Source organism: Emydura macquarii, unplaced genomic scaffold, assembly GCF_026122565.2.
Source record: "Emydura macquarii macquarii isolate MOO-44397 ecotype Brisbane River unplaced genomic scaffold, CSIRO-AGI_Emac_v2 contig_1253, whole genome shotgun sequence".
In the NCBI taxonomy this organism is placed as follows: Eukaryota; Metazoa; Chordata; order Testudines; family Chelidae; genus Emydura; species Emydura macquarii.
Window position 1 is genome coordinate 57,318,946 of NW_027131390.1, and position 19,937 is coordinate 57,338,882.

General features: G+C 37.3%; 1 protein-coding gene across 3 annotated transcripts in view; it reads left to right on the top strand.

The window, feature by feature from the left end:
- HYCC2 (hyccin PI4KA lipid kinase complex subunit 2) overlaps positions 1 to 19,937 on the top strand; it is a 96,533-nt gene that overhangs the window by 11,885 nt on the left and 64,711 nt on the right. For all 3 annotated transcript variants that reach the window (XM_067548927.1, XM_067548929.1, XM_067548926.1), the window contains exon 3: positions 15,941 to 16,040. The gene's annotated coding sequence lies outside the window, so the exon portion shown is untranslated. The remainder of the gene's footprint in view (positions 1 to 15,940; positions 16,041 to 19,937) is intronic.

Below are 19,937 nucleotides of genomic sequence, written 5' to 3' on the forward strand. Positions count from 1 at the left end.
TCATGTGTCAGATGTTTGCAGTGTTCAGAATCAATTGTTTTAATTACAGGAGAAGCATCTTTGTATAGCTTCTGTGTTTATGCCATGGGGCGAAGGCTAGTGGATGCTAATAATATATACTTTCACTACTGCAAAGGTTATGTTAACTATTTTACTGTGTCTCTCTCTCTCTCTCTCTTTTTGGCTTGGAGTTTCTTTTGGAATATTTTATTTGTATGCTGATTTATGTGGCAAGTCATTTCTTCATTTAGAAGAGAGTCTGTGCAATGACTGTATGTTGCAACTAGTATTCATAACTCTATTTTAAAATAAATTAGTTGGTTGATGCTAATAGTGATTCTTTTTGTGCACTTTCTTATCTTAAATTGAATGAGCAGGTTAAAGAACACCTTTACCCAGATGTTTGAGTGCCTCTGAGGATTCTTGTATTGAAACATGTAAAATGACACGTACTGTACTTTACTTGTATTAGGCGTTCTCTGGTTCTAGTAGTAATAATACTTGTTTTTAATCAGCTAAGAGTCTCAAAGCACTTTATAAAGGTAGGTAAGTATATCCTAGTTTTACAGATTAGGAATTCAGGTATAAAGATATTAAATGTTTTGCTCAAGGTCACACATTGGTTTTATTGGAGATGTGGGCAATAGAAACCAGGGGTGAAATCTTGATTCCATTGAAGTCAATGATTGTTTTTACCATTGACTTCTTTGGTGTTGGTGGACTCGAAGCTCCTGTTCTAGCCACTGGACACGTTGCCTTGCTGAAAGTACCTGAAAGTGAACTTCAGCAGGTGTAAAGGCTTTTTGACGTGTGGCATTTGTTGTAGAACAGTGATATTACAAGCAGTTCCTCACTATAGCATTTATTTTGTTATGGGAGAAAAATGTTGATCCAAACTTTAATGTTCTAATAAAACTTCTCTAAGAACAACAATGGGATAAATGAATTCTTGGTGAAACACCATGTACTTTGTTGGAATTACACCAGGAATAATTTTAAATCAGTGAGTTGTTTCAACAAAATGTAGAAACTGTAAGGAAAATTGATAATGGACCAGCATTATAAAAGCCTGAATCTTTCCATTGGTTGTAACTGGAAAATTTAACAACTTTATCCTTTTTAGATTGTTGTTCTGTTGGTCCAGAGGCTGGTCAAAGGGTAACGGGGAATTTAGAGGCACAGTAGAAAATGACCAGTTTCCTTTGCTTTTTCAGCCTTTTATTCTTGTTTCTTCATAGCTGGGAGTCAGTTTTGTTGAAAATCTTGGACAGTAACAGGCTTTTTAAAAATACTTAATTAGTGTCCTTAAAATGTTGACCAAACTATAATCATTGCTTGATGGTAACTGACCTGTTTCAGTATGGCAGGGTGGGTTGTGGAAGTTTTAATGCTTTCATTGTCAAGTTCCTGGAGAGTATTAAACTGTTCATGGTAAGGTGCTGTTCTAGAGCAGACCGCAAAATAGGACTCTATGCTTTTGGTAGCATGCTTCACAGGATCTGCTCAGTTGTCTTGATTTGTACTTCCATAAAAAACAGTTTATGAAAATCTTTGAAATCATCAAGCTCTTCAAGTGCTATCATGCCTGCTCCTTGTTACTTAATCTAAAATAGAGTATATAATGTGAATTTAGGAATGAAACAAATAGCTTAAACCATTGTTTTTACTTAAGCATTCAGTCATCAGTCCTTTCTGCACTGTGTAATTTCATGCTTATTCTGTGACTGCAACACTTTCTGTTGCTAGACTGGAACCTCCTGCTGATTTGTCTGTGTCAGCAGAACAGCTGCTAGTACCATAGCTGCCACCTTCTACTTCTGTTTATATCTGTGTACCTTCCACAACTTCTTGTCTCATCTGCTTTGACCCCTCAACTGTCTCCTCTTGCCAACTGTCTGCTGATACTGGGAAAGGATGGAGACACCTCTTCCTGCCTTGATCTGTGAATTTGTGTGAGGCACTCCATTCCCCCCCCCCCCCCCCCCCCCCCCCCCAACTTCCTGGGATGGGAGATCCTTTGCTAGTCTTCTTACAGTGCCCAGCTTTAGGGGATGTGATGGCAATTAAAATTTTTAAAACAGATTATGACAAGCAGGAACTAATATGCAACATGGCTTATTATACACCAGCAGGTTAGTGAGCCTAGGCACCAAAGCACTAGCTGGGAATACTGCCCCTCCTTATGGTTTCAAATGGAGGCAGTAAAAATTTGGGGTGCATTTGTGTGCACATAGTTGTAGTGGATTGGGAGCATGTGGGCAGTCCATGCAACATGTTCAGCAGTTCCAGGCTAACACCAGTAACTGCTGCCATGACAGAATTTTTCTCATATTCTGCTTGCTAAGATTCTTTGTATTGTTCTTTGTATATATGAGAGTGGACTTTGGGTAAGAAAAATATTGAGAATTTTTCTTAACACCACTCAGGGAGTGGGTGTTGAGCTGTACTTTGTATATTGTTTTGTTTAACCACTCTGTTTGAATGTTTTAGATCTTTTTGTTGGATCATAAACGCCATGCTTTACATTTGTTTCAGAGAAGAGTAGGAGCATGGAGTTAACTGGTTAAGGTGTTTCTTGCACAAATATTATTAGTTACTTGTGCTAGCTGAACAAAAATAATTTTCTTGACTATCTTTTAATAATACACATTTGTGATAAACCAGTATGGTTACCAATTAAATGATCAAATGGATGTACCTGGTGTTCCAGGAATTGCTATTCAGACTAGACTTTTTGCTCTCTGAGTGAGCCGATATATTTTCTTTTCTTTCTTCCTTTCGTTTCGTTTCATGTGGGGCACAGATTTTCAGATTAGCCACAAATCTGGTATGGTTTTTATCTAGTTGACTTTTACAGTTAGTATGAAAAATTTAAAATCCTGTCCATTTATTTTCTTTTGCAGTTGGAGTCAAATATTAAAATTTTAATAGTATTTGTATTATCATGACAATCTAGTTTTAACTCTCCAGTGCATATGTGGTTGAGCTAACTTTATATTTTCAGAAGGATGGCTGGAGTTGCTTCGGTAAGTCCCATTATTAGTATTTACACACTTAATTCATATCATTTTGTAAATTTATCTTTTTTGTACGTAATTTAAAGCTACAGAGTGAAACCTCCTTGTAGTGAATTTGGCTATAGTGAAACTTGTTACAAAGTAGAAAGAAATCCCAAATTGTCTCAATACCTTTGTGGCATTCATATTCCAAATCAGGTTAGGGTTTAAATAACTTTGACCAATGTTAATATTTGGGTTCTATTTGGCTAAAGTTTAGTAATTGAGTATCATGCTGTTGCCACAAGGAAAATTTTTTCCCTGTCTCTACCGTATTCGGCAATGTGCAGATATCCAAATATACTAGATTTTTTTCCCCTTCCTCCTTGTTCCTCCTGAACCATCAGGTTTTGGCCTGTGTTAGACAGTGCTGGACTTGATGGTGCAAGCGTCTAATCCTTTAGTAAAGTGAATTTTTTGAGGTGTGTCTGTAGAAATGAGTTAAGAGGATCTTGATGGATATTAATAGTTTGTCTAATGCATTAAGATTTCAGCTAACCTGCAAAAAGCATTAGAATGATCTGTTATGTTCTGATTGGCATGGTATCCTTGCCAACCATGGAAAAGCTTCTTCAGCACTGCTCCTTGTCATCATGCTGAAGTGTGTGACTGGAACCTTGCCATTCTTGGCCAGAGTAATTTTGTGTGGGTGTGATGGTTGCAAGCCCTTTTCTCTGCTGCTCACACTACCATGAATCTAATCTGCCTGGGACTGCTGTTTGCTGAACTTATTCTCTGTCCCTCTCTGTTAAGGTCAAGCCTCTGATTTTTGGTGAAATGGAATATAATTTCAGAATTTGCTATCAGTTGAGATTTAGGTGGATGCATATGAATTTTGTGTAGTCAGAGACACAATCCTGTTGCCATTGAAGCCAGTGGGAAATTCGAAAGTGACTTTTGTGTGTGTGTGTGTGTGTGTGTGTGTGTGTGTGTGTGTGTGTGTGTGTGTGTGAGTGAGAGAGATCAGGCTCTCAGTAAGAAACTCACTTTCTCCTATTAATAATTAGGAAACTACAGTTTGAATTTAGTGATAATTCCAGTTTAAGAAATTAATCAACTCTGAGGCTATTTTCAGCTACACCTTCAAAAGGACAGATCTTAGCAATGAGCAAATATAATATTTTCCTATTCTGCCTATTTTCCCTAAGTGTTCTATCAGTAATTATCATTTTATTGCTGCTTCCATGGTATACTGAGGCATTCTGCCTTAGCAGTGTACTTTGTTCAGTTTTGCTCATCTTGTATCTTATTAATTGAAATTTGCCAAATCTGACAAGTTTCTGAAATCCCTGCAAGTTTTGCCATTAGTAAATGTGCATGAATACAGCATGTATATACTCATATGACTGTAATGGAAAATAAAATCCTACCCACGGCATCTATTAATTCTTTTGCAGTGAGATGATAAGATGTCATCTATGAGGTCAGAATCTTATTGCTCAATTGTAATTATTGAAATGAAACAGAGTGTACTGACTAGAACACATGAATGGTCAAAGTACAGTTATAGACATACTAGTTAGAGCCGGATATTTTAAGTGTATGTCCTGTTGATTGGTGACAGATGTGTCAGAAAGGTAAAAATAAAATATTCAAAATGTATGAAAGCTCAGAGATTATAATCAACAAATCTAACATTGCTATCTGTACTGCCTACTCAGTATTAGTAAACATGTCAAAGGAGGAGACTTCTTTCTGCAGTTATCTTAAATATAAGTCTTACCTTTCAGTTCTTTAAAAGTAATAATCTATATCTCTATGTTTATATTTGTTCAGAAAGGTCTCTTTGAATATATATAACAAACAAATGCTGATCTTTAGTGGAATCTTCACATGTGTAATTAACCACATCTTTCCAGAAATTACCTGGTGATGGACAAGTCCACAATACGCACACCAGCAATCTCTCATAGGTTTTATCCCTTTGAGAGAAGGGGGATTTTGAAAGGTTGCCAAGATGAGTCATGTGAAATAAATTCTGTGAAGGACGTTAAAGATTATGAACCTATTTTTGCACTTTATAAAACTCCAAAACCTTCTGCCCCACCCCCTCAAAGTCCCAGAGCCACTCTGTGCTATCACTTCATGACACATAGCTACATCCTATCAGCACAAATTGCATAGGAAAGCAAGAGAATGAAACATTAAAAAAGGCTGTGCAAAGTCAACTGGGACACAGACCTGGGTTTAAAGTCCTTATTAAGGGTATATGAAAAGAACTGACAGCCCACAGAAGATACAAGAATTACTAGGGTGTGAACTAATAGAGAATGATTACCTGTTCTGTTCATTTCCTCTGAAGCATCTGGCATTGGCCACTGTCAGAAGACAGGATATTGGGCTTGGTGGCCCATTGGTCTGACCCAATATGGCCATTCTTATGTTTTTACGTGTAATGCCAGAAACATTATCTAGACACATAGGATGATTTCGTTAGATGAAAGGAAGGAATAGGAAAACTGGAGTTGTTTTTCCATCTCAATTGGATATAAGTTAGTGAATTTGCTGAAAGGGACACTTATGGTTAAGACTGCAAAATATTTTATGTTGTCACCCTCTTTTTCACATGCTCTTACCTTTCTGAAGTAGTTATCTTTGGGAACAGGCTTTGCCTCTTTCCAAAAATGAATGGAAAGTTTGTGCGAAATCTTTTCTGACATTCTTTAGTTATAGAATATTATTCCTGCTCAAAAAATTCTAAACATGCATGTGAACAGGACTGTGTATTTAAAAAAAAAAAAAAAAAAAAAAGCTGACATTTCAAAATTGAAACTTGATATAGAGTCTTGATAATGAGGACATTCAGGATTTGTACCTTTGCTTTTGAAAAAGTATGATTTTATTTTACAAATTTGAGAGCATTGTAAATTGAGCATGTGTAGTAGTTTTTCTTTTTCCCCCTATTAAATTTTGAGGGGAAAAGAGGGCACACGGAAAGATAGGTTTTAGATAGTTTATGCGGGTGTGCAGCTTTGGAAGTCCACAGTACCTGTTAACTCTACAAATGTGCATCTTACTAGTGAGCGGCGTGCTAGTTATAGAACTTGGGATGTTGTCTTCAAAATGTACAATGGTGAATGGAGAAGAAAAATACCATTGTTATTGATTTGTAGGTTGCTCGGGTTGACCTACAACACTTTTAAGGCTGTTCAGTCCACTGTTAGAAAACTTACTTGATTATTCCAAATTCAAGAAAAGAAATAGTAATCCATTGTTATACTATACTACTTAGTCAAATTAAACATGAGCAAAAGTGGGTGCAACTCCTTTGAAGCCATGAGAGCTGTACCCACTTAGACTAATGGTAAATTTGATCAACGATATCTGTGTACATTTTTCTGTGTCTGCATCTATACCTAAGAAAAATTGAGTGTAGTGAGCTTTCTCTTACTTAGGTAGATAAAGGAGCTAGTTAGTTAATTTTCTGGGAACTGATTAGTATTGAGCTAATGTTGACTCTTCAAATAGGTCACTAAAAAGAAAACTGCATATTTTACCGAGTCTCACAATGTGTACATTAAAAACCTACTTCTCACTATGAAAAACTGTGTGAAATTGATCACTTTGCTTTAAAATATTAACTGGTCAGGTTCTTCCCATTCTACAACTGGCCAGTTTGCATCCTGTTCTAATATTGATTTAACATCAGAAGAATAACTGTACACTGTGAACAATACACCTTGTGTTTAACTATTCAACAGTGAAGTTTAATAATTAAACTGGTATAAAAACAAGAGGGGAACTGGTTTAGTTTTTTACTTTAATGCTTTATTGATAGTGGCACAATTATTTTACAGCAAGGTGGTAGCTGATGCCAGCTGGTAGGCCAGGGAGTGCTAATTTTACCGTAATTTGAAACTTTATTTTCAGTATTTCACAGAGACTTCTCATCATGTGCGGTGATTAAATGCATGGGTCATTTCTGAGAAATACGATCTTCTTTTTTTTTTTTTTTTTTCACATAGGACCAGATTCTGAAAAGACGCATGTAATTTTATACTCAGGAGCCATCCAACTGAAGTTAATAGGGTTACTCACATAGATGTAGTTTGACTTCTTTATTTGGCGCTGGCTGCTCCAGTCACGCCAGAGGGGCCACATGTGGGGGAGGCAAATTCAGCGCTTGCCTGAGGCTTGCAGTTTGGGGCCACGCAATGCCTCCCCTTCTCCAAACTATGCCCATGGTTACTCATGAACATAAAGTTACTTGTGAGCGTAAATCTTTCAGGATGAAAGATCTTAGTCTGTAGAGAGAAACATCTGGGTAGTAAAGTTGAAAGCAGCTTCTTCTGGACCTGTGGTGGTTGATGTTTCAATCAAGCAGACATTGTACAGAGCTAATATGGTCAGGAGCTTTTGGAGAATTATTACTCCCCGCATATGGAAATTCTGATTTTTTTTTTTTTAATGAACTCAGGCCAATCTCAATGTTGTTATACAATAGTTGACACAAAACCCTGATTTTACATTTTTCTTTTCACTTCAGCATTTTCTCTGCAGTACTTACTTCCCCTCCCCTCTGAGACACATGTAGAACAGTTGAAAAGCTGTTGTAAAAGAGTTAGCATCTAGATATTATTATGATGCATTGGAATTATGTGAGGGAAAAGAGAATGCTTTCCAGTCTGACTTACCCAATGAAACTGCAGTTTGAATTCTAACTTTGTTTATATTTGTCCATCAACAAAATTCAGTGTTAAATGTTCTTTGAGACTATTGATTTCCTTGGTTTATATTTTCTTAATTTTTCTAGAATAAATTAATATTTTTCTGAAAAAGTCCCACAAAAGCACTTCTGTACAAGGATAATTCAATTTAAATTGTCTTGATTCTAAGTTTCTGCTGTGGTTTATAAAACTCTTAATCACTCTATAGCTAGCTAGTAGGAGAAATGGGGAGATGGAGGAAAAATGCACTTGCTAAGTGTAATAGCTGGCAATGGGGTTATTTGTCATGATAGGTGTCCTTTTCTTTTCATCTATTGCTCTCTAAACTGGATCGTTGGGGGTCTGGCTAATGGGACTATTCATCCTTCAAGGTCTTTAGATCGTCTTAGCTTTACTTCATCTTTCTTTTACCCTTCTTTATTCTTTCACTCTCACTCTTTCCAGCTTTCTCTGTCTCTCTCTCTTGATTTCTGTCTTTCATCTGGATAGTCTGTTATGGCAGAGGACAGGACTCAGTGACCCAGAAAGTGATAGTTCCTCCATTCCTATGTTCCTAAGTCTGTGACTCTTTTATTGTTGAATATGGACCCTGAAATAGCTCAAACATGCTTTCCTACATCCAGGATATGCTGTAATTTGTTCTGTTTAGAATATGTTTGAAGTTTACCTGGCTGGTGCACAATAGAGCTGCTTTCCTCCTGAGTAGGGCAAGATGCTGTGAGCACAGAACAGCTTTGCTGAATAGTCTTTGCAGTCACTTCCTATTCATTTCTAGGTGCTGTTCAAAATACTGGTGATCATATTTAAAGATCTGAATTTTCTGTGCTGTGGTGACCTGAGAGAGAGTTCTTACATCCCTTATTATGATTAAGAGCAACTGGGAGGATCTTCTTATATGTTCTTATTGCTAACAATGCTATAGCTGCTTGAAGGCCTTTCTCAGAGCCAGTTTCACTGGCCCTGAAACTATCAGAGCCAAAGCCTAACAGGGTTCTGAATGTGATCTAAGGTATTCTTATTTTGTCTAGTATATACTTGATTTTTGTTTTATTTCTGGTTCTCATTCCTGACAAAAGAATGGTGCTTTAATGCTAGTCACAATGAACAGGTAATGTAATTTGTTTTAAAAAACTCTGAAAATTCTTGAGTGCCTTAGTTTCTATTATATTTTATTGTACTGAGGTTTTTCTAGGAGGTATTGCTATCAGCACCTATCGTTAAGGTTGCTTAACTTTACCTTGTAAGACCCTGTTTTCAGTTCTCTCTCTTTCTCTCTCTCACTCTCCCTCTCTTCCTCCCTTCACAAAATTAATTTAGCTGTTTTCAAAAATGGGATCAGGGGAAAACACATCGTTTTGCACGTTTTAAAAAATTATAATTGTTTCATAGAGAAGCTGTAGTGCCTCTCTGCTTTGGACCAGGAATGTGAAATTTGGCCAGGGGCCACCCTAATGTAAAGTATCTGCCTTTTGCTGTCTCTGTGAAAATCTGCCCAAATTTGGCCGAAAAATCAGTTTGCATTAGCTTAGAAGAGGATTGTTTGGCAGCATTGTTCTCTGAAGATTGGCTGCATTGAGCGTGCTCCATCCTCACATAGGTCCTGTATACTGACCAGACTGTGCATGCGCTATCCCCCCAGAATGATTGAGAATATGCTCCATCCCAGAACTTTATGGCTGAGCAGAACTTTCCATGTAGTTGCTCCTCTCTTGTGATGCCAGGCACAGGAATTGAGAGCAGGAGACTCTCCTGTGCTCTCAGTGCCCTCATTGCTGGTGCCCAGGCACTGTAGAATGCAGGGGCATGAGAAGCTTATGGAATGGGGACTGGAACGAGGTTGGGGAAGGAAACAGAAAGGTTGGACAGGATGGGTAGAGGGACCTGCGACCACTGAAGCCCATTTCTGCCACAATCTGGAATCAAAGCGGTAGGATTCCTGAGTCTTAACATTCCCCTGTTGTCAGCAAATATCTGTGAAAACCACTGGCACAATAACTGAAGACTAACATATTGCATGGGCAACCTTAAATGTGACTTTTCTAACTTTTGAGTTCTTGGCTTTGCAGCCTTAATATTTGTTTAATTCAGGCTTTTTACGTAATACATATGTTGTTGTGTCATAGCTTTGGCTGAAATAGAATTGAATCAGAAATAGCCAACATTTCCTTTTAAGGAGATCTAAGAAAAGCTGTTGAAACTGTAATCTGCCCCACTTAGTTACCCTCTACTTTTTTTCCGAAGAGAAACCTTTTTCAACTAGACATTGACAAGATTAGGAGAGATTTCGTTCGCTTCCAGCACTCAACAGGTAACAGCAGAGGAACCTTCAGTCAGCATTTTTTGAGAGTACTCAGGCAGACCTAGAGGAACAAATAATTTAAGTCCTCAGTATCTAACCTAAATTCCAGTTTAGGTGGATTGCAGTTGGTAGCAGATTTTGGGGCCAAAAATGTGTGTTGGTGTTTTAATGATCTAAAATTGATAACTCATCTTCAAAAATGAAGTGCTCTATTTCCATGATATAATAGAGATTGGTTTGAATCAAGGGAGAGATGGTAAAGGTGAAAAAGAGGAAGCTTTTTAAAATGCAAAATTAATAGTTCCTAGAACTATTTGTTCCTGCATAAATTTCTCTTCTTTGCAGCAGTGGTCATGATCCTTTCCTTTCTCACAATAGGCAGCTGCACTGCGTTTTCTCTGGTTTACTCATTGTTCCACAAATCTGTTCCATGGTATCTTCTTCTTTTGTTGTTGCCTGTTCCTTTTTAATACTTGCTTTAGCTTTGTCAGTTGATTCAGTACTGAGTGGCCCTCATGTGTGGTTTGGTATAGTCAGGTTTACGGTTTTCCTCTCTCATGTTACATTTCACTCTACATTTTCTATACTTAAAATAGATCTTTAATAATCTAAATTATTTCATAAGCAGAAACCGTGTATCTCAGGTTTGGTTTAGAACAAACCTATTAGATCTATTACATAAAATCCGAGCAGATGTTTGAGGAAGATGGGGTTATGTGGTAAGTGTGTATGGGTATTGTAGATATAGGTTTCAGGATGGGTTAGCACACATCAACTGATTTATGGGACATGATTTATGTCAGTTTTAGCATCAAAAGAGTTATTACATATGAGATGATGGGAGAGAGACCGTATTGTGTTTAGCATAGGATGGGTTATCATGCAGGAGCTGATGAGAGAGAATGTTTCAGATTTAGTGTAGGATGGCTGCATAATGTTGTTTCTAAGGAAACTGGTACTGCAAGCATGTATAAGGTGAGCGAATATACGCTCTTAAGATTCACTTTTTAAACAGTACATACATCATTATGTTATTTTAATGGAATAGTGATATTTCGTATGATATCTTGTGTGTTGCTATATTAAAGGTTGTATAATAGCCCTCTCTTGTTATAGTGCTGGTTTCTAGAACCTGTTAAATAGACTACAGAAATGTATTATTTCAAATCCAGAGCTGCTTCAAGGAGAATGTCTTTTTTTTTCTTTTTCTTTTTCAGAGCATCTTAAAACTACTGTCTTTCTTGTGCTTTGTATGAGCTATTTAAAAATGGAGGCTTTGCTGCAAGTGAGCAAGGTATTCCTCCATTTTACCCAAGTCCTTTGGCCCCTGGGCTAAGCTGGAACCAGCTTCTCTAATAAGGTTTCCTGGTTTCTCTCCAGTGCTGAAGTGTGTGGCAAACTGGAAATTCTGCAGAAGCTTCAAGTAATCTTAAAATGGAAGTTTTATTGATTTAAACAGAAAAATGCATATTATATTCAGTTTTCGCATTAAATCAAAGCACATTTAAATTTTGGAGTGTTCTTCAGTTTTGTAGATTGGCTTAAATTTTCTGTTTTCAACCTGCTACTAGAATTTTGTATCTACAAAGCATAACTTCATAGTAGTAGTTAAAGAAAGATGGAGAGTTTGGCAGCTGAGCCTTGTGACTCCCAACAAGGCACAGGAGGTGGTTTGGTTTTTTAACATGCAGGATGAGGTAGAGCTCTTTTGGAATGGGAGATGAGCTGCATCTCTTCTTTCCCTCTCCTTTTTGGGCAGAGGTGGAAGTGATTTGACTCTTTTGGCTTGGGATTGTATTCACTGGGTGAAAGTCAAGCCCCACCGAAGTCAATGAGCGTTGTCATTGATTTCAGTGGAGCCAGGCCTTCACCCATAGTTTTCCCATTCCAGCAATCCTTGACAGTAACCAGCTGTCCTTGGAGTTAAAACAAGGTTTTGTAACATGGTCCTGATAGACAAGGAGCCACCGTATTACAGCATGTTGGGTCTAAAGTCCTATTTCACAAGCGTGTTTTTAACATATTTATTTTACGGTAGATAGGGGCTTATTGACAGAGCTTTGCCGCCATCAGTATAGACATATCCCAAGACTGGTCTTTTTTGTTATCCATTGATGTTTGAAAACTGTGTGTGGTTAGGATGTAAAAAAATCAAAATAAATTTTAAAAAATGAGCTCCATTATTGCTACTCAGAGCTGTAGCAGAAGTTATATTAAATTGTCATCATAATGAAGACTTTCTGCACAGGTATGTGTGATGAAGAGGACCTTTATTTTAAAAAGTTTTGGCCATGTACTGTATATTCAGTTTATGCTAAACTGGAAAATGTGTCAATCCCTATTCTGCCCAGATAGCTGATTGACAGGGAATTATGATTTCTCCTGACTTAATGATTTTTAAAAGGATTTACATACTTTGAGATACCAAAAAGCATTAAACTATGAATTGGAATTAAGAATAGCGTTTTCTGCAATTAAGAATAAAATTTTCTCTAAAATGGTTCTCTATTTATATTTATAAATATCCAGTGTTAGATAAAATAGTATGTATTTTACAATGCATAGTGCCTGGATCTTTGTTCTTCCTTATGCTGTAACAAAACATATATGTTTTCTTTTAGCAAAGTTAAAGTTTAGATTTAACTATCTAAATAGATTTTTACCTGGGAATCTTAGTTAATTTTTACTCTTGTTATCTTATGTTCTGGTCTAGAATATGAAATGCAGAAATAGTATCCTATCCTTTTACATTTATATATATGTCTTAATCCTTGCAGATCCAAAGTACTTTGCAAATTGTTTGTATATTGTATGATAGCTAATAAAATAAAAACATGCAACACTTCACTCACCATTGAATGTAGCCATTTCTGGAGTGGATCCATCAGCTGTCTGATAGCCCCACAACACTGTTACAGATACCTGATATTCTTTAAATTAAAAAAAAAAGTTCATAGAATGCAAGCCATGATTGCGCTGGAAAAGTAGTTTGTATTTTACATTTTTATTCTATAGGTGGGATGCAAGGTGAGCACACAGACAGGCTGATTGTCAATCTTCATCCTAGTTAGTACTTGTATTTGGATAATGAGGTCATTGCTGGCCTTTTAACATACACCCTCTTAAGTATATCCTGGAAGTATAAAAAGAAGCAGCTATATTGATGTGATCAAACAAGTATGTCAGCGTGTGGAATTTTCGGTGAGTGAAAAATGGGTAGATCATAGAATAGAAAAGACTAAAATAAAAAAAAAATTCTTGTTCTGTAAATCCCTTTTTATTTGTTTCTTTCCTAAAGATCTAATTTTATTTAACCTACCTTTAGATCTAGTGTTTGAAACATAAATGTGCATTTTTATCCAAAAGGTGACATCTTTGAGGTAAGATTAATTGAAGACCTGAGCCAGTAATTTAAATGAAAAAAATAAAAATGAGTTATCCCTTTGATTATTTTCTTCATAATTAGCTTGTTTTTTGACCTCTGATGTTTTAATTTTAGGGCAATTTATTGCTCATTTTTAGTAGTAAAACTTGTTGGTTCCCCCATCACCACCCATCTAAAAATAAATAAAACCAGGACCCTCTGCAAACTCTTGCCTCCAGAAATGAATGAACATGAGGAATCACTAGACTTTCTATTTAATACTTTTGTGTTTTGATGTATATTTTACAAAAAACAAACACAGCCACCCTGTATTTTAGTTTTTGCTTTTAGGTTTCATCAGTTTTAACCTAAAACTGGAAAACACAATGTTACATGCCAAAAGTGTATTAATTATACACTGGGTACTCTTTCTGATGATGGTTTAAAAACATGCAGTGCCAGCTTGTATTTGTTTGATGCTCTTTGTAGTATAGCTACTTTTGCAGGGAACAATTCCTGTAACATTTACATCTGGCTTCAGTTTTTAAAGTTTCATAAATGGACCATTTTTTGAGGAATGACTATTAATGTTGAATTACTCAGAGTGTTTCATAAGCTGCCAAGAGGAGGTGCTTAATGAACAATGAACTCAGTCTTTATGCTGTGGGCATATTGTTTCTGCTGGGTGTGTGAGGGCCAAAGATTATGTGCACACACTTAGGGCAGTTGCAGTATGCTCTTTGTTACAAAGTTACAGCTACAGTGTTCTATTAATGATTGTATTCCTGTGTAATTTAACTCCTGACCACTTGTTGGGCAGAAAATTTCTGAAATAAGTTAATGATTGTGCCATTGGGATGCTCTCCATTTCTGCCCTTTTGCATTAGGGACATTCGAACCTGTCTAAAATTTGACGGAAGCTTTTGAATTGGTATCTTTCAACTATTGGGATATTTTCTTAGTACAGCAGATTTGTTCAGATATAAGGCTGAACTCTGACTTCGAGAGAGTCACTGGTTCTTCACACTCATTAGTTTCATTACATCCCTAGTACTGTCCTCCCAGTCAGTGCACTTTCACTATAAATCTCACAGTAGTAACAATGGGGCTAATATATGTTACTGTTGATAACTTTCTAAGTCTCTGTATTTCAACAGACGTCAGCTTTCTTTGTTTTCTTACTGCAGTTTTGTTCTGAATTTCGGAGCTAGAGGGCAAAGAGCCTTTATTACATAAAATATACAGTAACATTCAGTGCTTAGCCTAGCATTATAAAATGTACATTTTGTCTTCCTACTCGTAGCCTACCATCACTTCGTATATGCTACTGACCATTGGAGAGTATAGAAATGTTTTATAAATAAGGTTAAGATTCTGTCACGGGTATTTTTAGTAAAAGTCAAGGACAGGTCACGGGCAATAAACAAAAATTCATGGAAGCCGTGACCTGTCCCTGACTTTTACTAGAAATAGCTTGGGGCATGGAACAAACTTGCAGCTGCTCCAACCCCATCCCAAACTCAGCCGCTCTGGGGGCTGGTCTGCCGATCATCTGTTTTGGTTCCCATGCAGCTGCAGCCATCAGCTCTTTGGGGAGGCCGCCCATCAGCTGTTGGGGACCTGGGCGACAGCCACCACCTCTGCCCATCAGCTGATTGGGGCATGGTGATCAGTTGTTAGATGCCCCAGCAGCCTCCACAGATCAGCTGTTATGTGGGCTGCACCAATTAGCTGTTAGGCAGCTGTAGCCCCAGATCAGCTGTTAGGTTGCCAGGCAGCAGTTGCCCATCTCCAGGGTAGCCTCTGTTCTGGCAGCTGAGGCTGATGGCTGCTCCAGCCATGCCCCAGAAGAGGTCCGGAATCTGTGACCCCGTGACAAACTCGTGCACTTATTTATAAAGCATATTTCTACGTCCCTTGCTCTAGATTTCTCCAAAGAAATAGTCATGTTTGCACTTACTGCAGAAGTAGCTTAACTTTTCTGGGCTTCTATGGTGTGCAGTGTTTGAATACTGTTACCACTTGTTTAAAATCTTAGCAAAATCTTCCAATGTACAGTAATTGTTTAAAGAAAGGATGGTAAGAGAAGTCATTGTCTGTGAGCTGATAAGATTGATATTTGATTCTGTTTCAAAGAGTTATTTGTTGCTTTTCTGTATGTGGAGAAATCCTTGTGCTGTTTTTGTGTGTCAGTTGAGATTATATAATGAAATCATAGTGATTTAATTACTTTAAAAGAACTCATATTTAAGATGTTTAATAATTCCGGAAAACCTGCAGCTATTTTAATTAAATATGGCTGGTTGCTATGTAATACAGATAAATGATGAGGAATGTTAACTTGTTTGGTTGTGAACCTGTAATTAGATCTATGCAGGAAGACCTGTGTGCCCATGCACAGTCCCACTGATTTTTAGCTGGTAATTTCTGCAGTTTGTCTATAATGCAGAAAAATGAATTAAGTAAATTAAGTATAGTGTGTGCTTTACCAAAGTCTATCTTGCATCTTTGTTTGTTTTGTTTATCACACATTTTCTCTTTTCATCTTTCATAGAACTGAGGAATATTTTAAAGTGTGACAAATGCATTCCAGACTGGAAAACTGCTGCATTCCTCCTCCTCCTCCTTTAGAGAACTGACTTCTTAAAACAGAGGTAAAGTTGGACACAGTACATGTTATAGCAAATTTTTACACCAATCACAACAAACAGAACCATTTAGTAACTGCTTCTTTGGTTCCAGAGGGGTAGCCGTGTTAGTCTGTATCCAGCAAAAACAACGAGATTTCTGTGCACTTTAAAGACCAACAAATTTAATTTCAGCAGGCATAAGCTTTCGTGAGCTTCATATGCCATATGTTGCCTTCTATATATGTTTCCTATTTGCTGTATCATTTCTACCAACTGCATCTGAGGAAGTGGGCTGAAGCTCACGAAAGCTTATGCCTGCTAAAATTAAATTTGTTGGTCTTTAAAGTGCTACAGAACTCTCGTTGTTTTTGCTTCTTTGGTGTTTCCAAATAACCATATTCAGGTATCATGCAAATTATGACTGCTAATCACTGGGTTCCAAATTCTATTTGTGAGTGATACTGTGTTTGATATTTTTGTTTCCAAAGCTTGCATTAGTTGGTTATCATCTATTATTGGTAGAATGGATTTTGAATTTAATGCACAAAACAGTGCTACTGAAACGAGATCAGCTACTTCTTAAATTCAAGTAAATTTACTGTTGTTACTATTACTACCACTCTTTAAGCACCACAGAAGGCTGCATGCTTAAGAAACACTTAAAATAGATCCTTGCCATGAAGAGCATAGATTCTCTGGACGTGATCACACAAACTACTTAACTGCCCAGTGCAGTGCTTACTGCCATGAGTAGTTCCATTCAAACAAGCAAAGACTTAAAGAAATATACCTTGATGGTCTCACAAAATCAATGTTGGGAACCTTAATATCTTCCATTTATCAAATGCTCAGTTCTCCTGTTAAATCAAAATCTTCCACCAAAAATCAAAATAAAATAGAGGTTATAGATTCATCTTTTTTTTTTTTTTTTTTAAATTTTAAGACTGGAGGAGACCATTATAATTATCTAGTCTGACCTGTTATATGATCCTAGCCATGGAATTATGCAGTAATTATTGTATCCAGCCTACCACTTCTGTTTGCACTAGAGCATATTTATGAAAATATTTATTAAACAAATAGTAAATGAAATCTAAATTTTTTTCTTTTTTTAACTCTGCACCTACTATCAGCTTTCTGTTTCTTTCCTAATTCTCAATGTTTTTGGTTTATAATAGCACTCTCCTATTACTCTCTGAAACCTGGATTTTGCAAATACTTGCACACGTGGTTAATGTTACACATGTGAGTAGTCTCACTTACATCAATGAGATTACTCAGGTGTGAAGTTAAGCACATGCACAAGGGTTTGTAGGATTAAAGCCAAACATTAATATGTTATTCCTTTTTCCTATTTTTTAAATTTTCCTTTTCCTGAAATTTTCTGGTTTTGGCTTTGTTCCTTGCAGAAGGGGCTAAACATTTCAGAAAAAGGAGTTTGTAGTTCAGAGAAGGTAGATGATGACATTTGTGCAAATTTCAAAATTAGTGAATGCTGTAGGTATTGGCAAAAGTTTGGTTAACACCCTGCCCCCTCCAGCTCGTAGTGTTTCATCTTTTCTCTCTCTCTTTGGGAACACTTGCCAGTGACCAAAATACCCTTTAGAGTACAGATCCCTCATAAAGTACTTTGTTTCTCATTTTCTTGGAGCAAGACATTTTTTTTCATTTCCAGAAAGGTTTTAAGGTTCTGTCAAAGGCAAATACTGATGCAGACACTATCAGTGCCTCTACTTTTCTTTAGACATCCTATCTGTCAGCATTTCTAAAGCATCAATGGCTCTGTAACCTAATGTTTGCCCCTTTTTCTACTGCAAGATTTAAGATTCCCATGCCTACTCTGTCGCACAAATAGAATCTCCTGCAACAATATAGAGATTGGGGGGAAATGACACAACTTCAGGGAGCCATAGTAGAATGTTGACTCATTTTTATCTAGACTGTATACAATTACCACAAGAAAAGGCACTTAACATAATACAGACTTTGTTTTCATCTGTTTTGCTTGCTTACCTTCACCATTTTCTCTTTATTAGAATACACTTTTTCCCTCCAGATGACTCATGTGGCCTTCAAAATCTTCGCTACTACCCTGCCTCATTTTTCTGATCCTGTCCCAGCACTTTCTTAATTGCCTTCCTTCTGGCTGCAGAGACTGGGATGGGACAATTCAGAGCTCATAAAGATAGGTGTTGGAGATAGGGGGCCATTGCTGTCCACCTTTTTAAAACTAACATGTCCATGGCTATGAGGGAGCGTGCTGCGACCTGGACAGCACCCAGTCCTGTTCTTTGTCACACCACGTGCAGTGTGACAGCCAGGTCCTGCTCTGAGTTGTACTGCATGCCGATCCGTTATCCGCCAGCCGCCATAACCACAGCAGTGCTTCCTCTTGGTGCCAGGGAGCAGCTGGATCCAAGAAGTGGGACAGACCCATCATTTGAGGGTGAGAGGCTCACTAGCAGGGAGGGTTAGATAAAGAGCAGGAGAGGAAGGGGCTCTGGAAGAGTCAGGATTGTGGGGTGGGGAAGGCAGGGACACCGGGAGGCTGGGCTGGAGAAAGTGGAGGGCTCCCTCGAAGGCTTTGAGATGGTTGGGCTGGTGGTAGAGGTGGTGGCAGGATGGGGAAGGTGCTCCCTCAAGGCACATTTTCTGTAGAAATGGAAGCCAACTTTGACTGGGATTGCAAATCCATGTACCAGATTGCAATGCCACTCATCCATATTTGGCCCCCACCCCACACTTTTGCAGTCCTTCCAATGCCACCGCTCACAAGTGTCCCTGCTACATTATCTGGCAATGTGCTACTTTACTCCCTGGCCAGGACAAGGATATCCTGATTTGGGAAAGAAAAAATATTGTAATAAGGGAGCTATTTGAATGGTCGTTGGGAGAGAGATGAGTTTCCTATAAATGTGTGAGAGATCTGTGTTAAATCTGTCCAAATACCTAAAGACCCCAATCTCCTTACGCTTTTATTTTTTTAGTCTCTGTAAGCTTTGGGATAAGAGCTTTCACACAATCTCTTTACTGTGAACCATAAGCAAAAGAGCTGAAAAGGAAAAAGGCTATTTAATACATGTGACAGGCACAAACCTTCTTAAAATCTTTGTGTGTGTTAGTAGTGCCTCTGGCAGGAAGTAAATACGTTAAAACAATCTGTACTCAGCTCTATAACAAAGAACCTCTGTGTTTAGGAACAGTAGTAAAATCTTTTAAATGAATAAATATAATCTGACTAACCCTAATCAGGAGTAATTTTCAGCATAAATACAGTTTCAGACAACAGTATTAATACATGAATGTAACCATAATCAATTTGTTCTATGATCTATGTACAAAGAAAAAAAGAAAAAAAGGTTCCCCTCCTCCATTATTACAACAGGATTATATTTTATTACAACAGGATTATATAGGATTATATTTAACCCTAAAATGTCCATTTTATCAAGCTTTTTTCAGTTTGCATTAATATTAATGGTGTGCTTGCGCCTTCCCTTATTCTCCTAACAATGATCTAAAACTTCCTCAACTTGTCTTGTATATCCTGCCTGTTGCTAGCCATGAATATTAAAAAGTTTGTCTTCCTACACTGTAGATCAGCTATGCTTTTTGTGATAAAAGAATTGAGGAAGCATTTTGTTTATCAGAGAGGGATGGTTAAAAAGATTGATTAATTATCTTGGTATGTTGGAGGGGAACTATGTGCTCTGAGATTGTCAGAAAAAAGGAATGGTAGCCATGCTAAATATTAATAATAATACTAACTTTTTAAAAGCAACTGGTCAGCTACATTTGTAGTAGTTATCTTGAACAGACCTGTTCCCTTAGAGTATTTTTTTTAAAAGAGAGCTGTATAATAAAGATTAATTGAATTGCTGATCAGGTTGTTTTTCAGATTGAAATTTCCATGGCAGCACA